This window comes from Syngnathus acus, chromosome 10 (genome assembly GCF_901709675.1).
Source record: "Syngnathus acus chromosome 10, fSynAcu1.2, whole genome shotgun sequence".
NCBI classification, from domain to species: Eukaryota; Metazoa; Chordata; class Actinopteri; order Syngnathiformes; family Syngnathidae; genus Syngnathus; species Syngnathus acus.
In genome coordinates, this window is record NC_051095.1 from 17,388,569 (window position 1) to 17,396,942 (window position 8,374).

Genomic DNA, 8,374 nt, shown 5'->3' on the forward strand with positions numbered 1-8,374 from the left:
ATACTACATGTTTTTATTAGGGTCACGGATGAACTGGAGCCCATTCCAGCTGACTTTGGGAAAGACCATATCCAGCCAATCGCAGTATTATCAGGTATCTCAGAATTAATTTGGTTGATTTTGAATGGCTTCTGACACAAGAGATAGGTCCGATGTACCAAAAGAATATTGTCTGGTATATTATGAAAGAAAACGTCTGACGTTGAAAGAGTGATAATATTAATTCTCTACATAGTAGCTCCAGGAAGTTAAAAATGCTACAGTTTGCTTTTTATCTGGAACATGTAGGCAATGAGGAAGAACATACAGCCTTGGAACAGCAGTCCATTTTGTTTGAAGAGTGCAAAACTACAGACATTATTAAATTCACTACAAGTGAATAATGTTCAATATTGGATGGCATAATCCTTTCTTACAATAACTGCATTAAGCCTGCAGCCCATCGACTTGATCAGACTGTCACATGTTTTATTTGAAATTCATTTCCAGGCCTTTACTGTAGCCTCTTTGAGTTTGTGTTTGTTTCTGGGGGTTTCTCCCTTCAGCCTCCTCTTCAGTAGATGAAATGCATGCTCTTGGGTGAAGGTCCATTGATTCACTTGGCCAGTTCAAGACATTTCATTTTTACCCTGATTTACCCTTTGTCGTATTGGCAATGTGTTTGGGTCATTGTTCTGCGGCAAGATGGAGCTTTTCCCGATTAGTTTGGATATATTTTTTCTGTAAATTGGCAGATAAAATTGTTTTGTAGACTTCAGAATTCATTCTGCTGCTGCCATCATGAGTTACATCATCAATAAAGACCTGCTCCAGAAGTAGCCATGCTAACCCAAACCAAGAGATTACCTCCACCATACTTCACAGATGACCTTGTGTGTTTTGCATCATAAGCAGAATTTTTCATTCTCCATAATTTGGCCTTTCCATCACTTTGCGAGAGATTAATCTTGATCTCATCAGTCTCATCTCTGTAGTTCATTGCAAAATCCAATCTGGCCTTCTGATTCTTTATGCGAATGAGTGATTTGCATTTTGTAGTACGGCCCATGTATTTCTTCTCTTGAACTCGTCTTTGAACAGTGGATTGTTATACTTTCACCTCTGCGCTATGGAGGATGGCAGAGATGTCACTCACTGACTGTTGTCGTTGGGTGTTCTTCACAGATCACAATACTTATGCTGCCTTACTTCTCTGAGCTGTTCCATCCCTACTCGTCTGCCCAGTGCCTCAGATCAACGGTTGTTTTGTGAGTTGAACAGTTTGGTTCAGTCTCTTAACATGCTGACAGCTCAGTGGCCTAGTGTTAGAGTGTCCTCCCTGAGACTGGAAGGTTGTGGATTCAAACCCTGGCCGGGTCATACCAAAGACTATAAAAAATGGGATCCATTGCCTCCCTGCTTGGCACTCAGCATTAAGGGTTGGAATTGGGGGGTTAGATCACCAAATGATTCCCGAGCGCGGCACCGCTGCTGCTCACTGCTCCCCTCTCCCCCAGGGGATGGATCAAAATCACACGGGGATGGGTTAAATGCAGAGGACAAATTTCACCACACCCAGATGTGTGTGTGACGATCATTGGGACTTTAACTTTAACTTTTACAACCTCTTTCAGTATTTGCATCATGTGCTCCTTTGACAATTTTGTAACAGTAGGCTGCATAACTTCACTTTCTGTTAACTCAAGTCAGTGCAATGCTGACAACACACACATGCATGCAATTATAAGACTGGAAAATCTTGTGTTCTTTCGCTCTTTTTATCAGATAGAAAATTATTTCTCAAACTGTGACGGCAAGCCCAAAATGGGGCCTGAAGGCAACATACAAATCTGGGTATTTGTTGGCGTCACGCCACCACTGATCACGTCACGTTTACACAATTCCTTGTGCTGATGCTAATCCGTGTCAGTGATGGCCCCACAAGAGCAGTAATGTGAAGGCACACACACAAATACACATACAAATGTGTGGCAAACAGCGACATAATCCCACAAATGTTGTGACAGCTGTGGAACTGGAGTCAAATTCAGCAATTATAGCGCAAAGTTGTACTTGCACATTTCTCTGTGCATGACACATAAATAAGACTCGACGTTTGCATGCATTTTCATTAAAGCAGCTTCTGAATAAGATTGGGAGTGACAATTGCCTCATGGTGTTCAAAATATATTTTGGTGAGCATGTGTATCGATGAGGAATTTTTGTCTTTTCCTTTACAAGAGCTATACTGTAAGCACACTTGGGGGTCTTTGATGTGAATTAGTGTCAAACACACTCTAATCCTTGTAAAGATAATAATAATAATGATAATAATAATAATAATAATAATGAAATGACAGAAAAGATGGCATTGGTTTAGTTCTGGTTGAGAAAGGGAGAGATATTGAAGCCTAGTCATAAATATGGATGCCTGGACTCCATGCAGTCAACATTAAGGACCTCTTCATGTCTTGAAAAATCAATAAGTACTTATTCTCTGTGCAGGCCGCAATGCTTACAGTACATGTACTGTATGTGTATGCATCCTATACAATTTGTCAACTCATTTCATTTTAGGACCCCACTCAGCAAATACACGGAGTATATGCACGCATACGTTCACATGTGTGCATCTCCCGAGCCTGTGATGCTGTCTGGTGAGTGTCAGCAGTTAAATCTAAATATGACAACGGGGATAAACATGCGTACATACAGCACATTCATGCATGCGTATATTCTGCACTGTGATGTGTCTGCAATTTGATGTGTTTGCTGTAGTCCACCGATGCCGTCCATCTTGTCCATCATCTTCCACAGGACCGTTATGATTTATCCCTGCCATTGTGGCACTCTGGTCGATATTCATGCGCTACGTAACTGCATTAGCGAATGTGTGGCTGGCACGCAATTACGTCAGGGGCTCATCCACACTGCAGGCTCGGCTGTTGAGTCCACGTAGCAGACAAAGGTGGTGGGGTTCAAAGATGGCCTCAGAGGTAACTCTATAATGTATCAGATGAAGCAATGCATTTTCCCTCAAGTTGTTTTCCCTCGGGGGCTTAAGTTCTCAATGCTGCTTGCTAGTGGTTGTTGGAGTCAATGCAGCTTTCGCTTGTATATCAGAACGCCAGACAAACCAAAAAGCAGAGGTGGCAAAATGATCACTCGTTGCTTAATTGGTGCAAGTAGTACAAAAACAGAACACTGTTATAAGTAGATGTGCTGATTATCTATCAAAAGTATCTGCCCATCTGCCTGTCTGTCTACTCACTCCAGTATAGTATTTGCATTTACAGTATGTAAAGACTTTATACGTGTTTCCATCCATTTTCTATATAGAGCTAATGTTGCAATTTGTATATTAGTTAAAATGACAAATTTGGCAGTTTAATATAGTATTTGTTATACAGTAAGTGTTGGTCTCTGAATTGCACTGAATATAAGCAATATGGATCTATATTTTATGAATCTTTAATTTTTTATACAGTGAAATGAGTGTTATTGAAAAGTGTCAAATTCTGACATGTCATCACAAGACAAATATGACTAAAGATGTCCTTCTGAAAGCCCGTGGGAGCAAACACGACTTAATTAAGAGCCGAGCCATTCAAGCAGGAATAAGTGTCCACCACTAGTGGCTGCAGGAGGCCACCGAATGGCTGCACAGACAGCAGTTAGTCAGCACTGGATAGATGGATTAAATGAAGCAGTGGTGTTACTGAACCCTGGGATGTGATGGGAGAAGGAAGAAGAGGAAGCAGCAAGGAGAGGGAAAGAAAGAGGGCTTCCCTGGAGGCTGGATGAGGTCGAGGGTCACAGGGTGACTGACAGGACAAGACAAGAAGATGCTGAGGCTTTCTTAAAAAATGTTGTGCAGAAAAGGACAATGCCTGTGCAGAAAAGGACAATGTTGGCTGTACAGGCGGTTGGCACCTTCAACGTCTGCAATGTGATGCTTCGGATGTTTTATCAATCTGTTGTGGCAAGTACCCTCTTCTTTGCAGCTGGGGGGGCAGCATCAAGAAGAGGGATGCCTCCCGCCTGGACAAACCGGTGAGGAAGGCGGGGTCTGTTGCGGGCACAGAGCTGCCTTGTCTGACGTCTGTGGCAGAGTAGCGGGTGTTGGCCAGGCCGCTGTCCATCAAGGACAACCCCGTCTACCCACTGTACAGCACTGTCACTGGGCGGAGGAGTAGCCGTAGTAGTCCCCGATGCCGTGAGACTTTTTTACTCGACACGGGGGCAGGGTTCACGGGCATGATCTTAGGTTTAATTATGTTTGACATGTTTAATGTTTGTTGTTTGTATATTTATTTATTCATATCAAGGCCCTCACACGGAATGAAAGAGGCATACATGTTCCAATTTCCCTACTCAGCTCTTGATGATAATACTGTAGTACATGTTTTATTACGTATTGTAAAACATAAAACAATAGAATAACAAGAAATAAGATGGCTGTGCTATGCCTTTGAGGCATGGCCTAGTAAACTAAATCCAGCACTGGTTGACCATTCACCACGTAGTCAGTTCAGTGAAAGGTCTGCTGCATGCTCCCTGTGAATGTTTGCATTTGTCCATTAACTAAGTAGATGTGCTGAAAGTACAATCTCCCCCCCCCCCCCCCCCCCTCCTCCTCTACATACACACATACATCACATACGACCAAGTTTGTAACTGGAAAAACACGTTAACTGGGGCACTCCCAAGATTAGCTACACCACCTAGAGTATTCCGTTTTGCGTTTTGCGAATTGAGGTGGTCAAATAACAGGTACTGCATGACATGATTCCTAAAAAACAGGTAATATTCATACAGGTATGTCAACAAAAATAATAGTGGAGTCCTGGGGAGGGTCAGCATGAATGAGAAAATTAAAAATATAATTGTAGGCACAGTGAGTATCATGTTGAAGCAAATGGGTGAGGACATACTCCTATCTGACTCTTCAGTAATATAACCACTTGCCCTTTCTGCTGCCTCCATTGGGGCCTCAAGGTCTTTCTGCTTCCTCTGAGATGTTCCATTATTTGCGTGTTGCTCTTTATCACTCCTGTCTTGTGGTGACCACTCAATGACAAAGACAAGGACCAAAAACACAGACTATTTTCTGCATTGTTGAGGCTTTGCTCCTTTCAGCTCGTCACATTTGAAGATCAGGATGTGTTAACATGTGCAGCAGCTTACTTTCACACCCCACTTATATCAGACTCAGCATTATTGGCTAGTCATTGATTGTTACTGTAAAAGGGTGGGCGGAGGGGGATGATCAAGACTTTAGAACTTTGCTAAAAATTGACAATATTTCTTTGGACGTGCAAAATTGTCCACGTTCAACAGCATGAAAAGGCATTTGGGGATTTTTCATCGTCGTTCATTTTTATTTTGTATTGTAAATAACAGTCATTATAATCATCTTCATCATCACCATCTTCATCTTCATCATCATCATCATCATCATCATCATCATCATCATCATTTATCTGCCTAATCCCAACCGGCCTTTATCTGCATCATTATATTCTTCTAAAGTGATTTTTGACTTAATGGTTGGTATTGTCAGGCATAAAATGTTTTCCATCCCATCACATTTGAAGGCAGTGTGGATTAAATGACAAGCGACAGCTTTACACTGAGGATAACGTGCAAAATGCCTTAAAAGGCTCGACTGTTTGCGTGCAATTGCACGAGATGACATCCATCATGTTCACTCTTGTACCTTCTTGCTTTTACCCTCTTTTGGTTCAGCCGGGAGGCCTCTAACTGTAATCAGCGCAGCCTCCAATCCCCGGATCCGAGACAACAACCTTGACTGGCTTTGCCTTTCCTACGACAAAACTAATTGAGCTTAAAATTGAGGACTGAGCAGTTCCACTGCTCGTCCGATTCTTGTCTGCTGACCTTCTAGCTGCAAACGTGCGAGGCTCCTTCCTGCTGCCACATAGCTGCAGCGGAGCAGCAGCTTACATTGCATTAGAACCACTGATTCAGTTGTCATATGGTACGAGTGTGATGCTTATGTTTGTGTGACATGATGGAGCAGGAAAAGCTGTGTCAAACTTAATAGAAGTGCACCTCGTGTGTATATTCGTACATTGTTAGTGAATACAACATGTGGGCTTTCACCTCAGGGTTACCCACATAATAACTGCCAGTGAATGTTATGAAAAATAAATCCTTGTCACTTGCTGTTTTGTCTTCCAGTCTACTGTGCAAGCATGGCGGGGTTGTCACATATTTTCATGGATGTACTGCATTCATTTAACAGTATGTTTAATATTGTGCACGCTGAGTAGTTTTGCAAAATATATGATACAGTATAATGCAGGGAGACTTTTCATGCGTTGAAATGACAGCCATGTTAACAAACATTCTGATAAGGATTCAGCTTTCAGCGACAAACGTTATCGTTAATTTTCCAGGAGGAGTCCAATGCTCATTCCACTATCAATAAAAACTCAGTTTTCAGCAACAAATGTTATCGTTAATTTTCAGGGAGGAGTCCAATGCTCATTCCACTATCAATAAAACCAGTGATTTATTTTATGTATTTTTTTTAAACTGTGAGTCTTTGCTGCAGCTCTATAATGCAGGTGTACTAATAAAGTGGCCTGAACACAAAATCACTGTTCTCACACAGATACAGCAGTACAGCCACACATTGCCGCACATGGGATGTATTACATGGAACCGCTATGCATTATGTCCATGGTCAGCCTATAATATTTTTATTCACACATTGTGAGCATAAAATATACAATTCTAGATTCTGCTCAATATATGTATGTGTAAAAAGAGGCGACTTTCTAAGCAATTTCCATGTCAGCCATTAACAAAGCAACTACGTACTTCTTGAGTAAGGAGACACAATAATTTAGCCATGCATTCATTGCAAGTCTGCATAGTGCCCCTATGCAATTATAGCTTCCCATTATTTGATTGGGATGGACAGTGCAGCCCACACCGCTCTACTATTACATAGCTGCTAATGCTTTAAGCTACCCAAGCATTGCTGTTTGCATAAAATCAATTAAGTGGCTAAATGGGTCATTTCCAGTTTAGCTGTTGGTGTGTGCAGGTCGGAGCACTCTCTCTAATAGTGCAGTTCCGTAAATATAGCTTTATGTTTGAGAGAAATACTAACAAACGTTATCCACAAGAAAACTAGAAAGTTATAATGGTATAATAATTTTCGTACTCATAGACCCCAACCATTTGAATGCATACGTATAGTACAGGCTTGCAAGGCTGACGCAAAGGCCTACATTTAAAACCTGAATTTTAATACTTCTCATATCACAATGTAATAATAATAATAATGATAATAATAATGATAATAATAATAATAATGATAATAATGATAATAGTAATAGATACTTGTTATTGTTATTACTACAAGTAATAATTACTACTACTACTACTACTACTACTATTACTACTACTACGACTACTACTACTACTACTACTCCTACTACTACTACAAATAATAATAATAATTATTATTATTAGCATTTTTATAAGCATTTTTCTGTCCTCTGGTTGGTCAGTAATCCAACTTTGACTCACAAAACATATGCACACATTTTAAATATAATAATCATCAGCATCTATGGCAACTAGGATATATTGTATTAAACTTTTGAATTTTTTTGTCATGTTACTGTATGAGCTATACCCCAAATCATACTGGAATAAGCTCGTACAACCCAAATGAGGACAATTATGGCAGACCTTTGAGCACTGATTCAAATAGCCTTAAATATCTAGCTTCAAGTCCATCTTAATGTATGCTCATTATCCTCACAAATAAGGCAATTCGGTGCATTAGTGAGAGCTTGACCACTTTATGGCATGTGAAACTCCATTCATTTTCAAAATGACTTATCCTGTTCAGGATCACGGGGTGCGTTGGAGCCTATCCCATCTAACGTTGGGTGAGAGGCAGAATACACACTGACCTTTTCACCAGCTGGTTGCAAGGCAGATATACGTACATACAAACAACCGACTGGTTGTCACACCCATTTACGCACCATTGAGCGGGCATCGATCCCACGACGCCCGCACACAAGTCAGACGAGTGTACCTACACCATCAGCCACTTCAGGTCAAACTAAGGAGTCTGAAAAATTGATGAATGAAAAATAATTAAGATAGTTTCGCCCCAGTCCTGTAGATGGTGGTGATTCGCTTTGCAAATTGGTTGCAAACCATCAACCAAAACAATGAGGAAAGGCTTAACGACGTGAACTAAAACAGTCCCGAAATGTCCCCACGAACACTTTAATTGGATTCTGTCACTAAAGTGTGAGCTGTGGGTTCCTTATCTTTCTCGACCTCTCACAAAGTTTGATGGAAATCGAGTGCACACTATAGTTTTTCGCGCACGCAAACG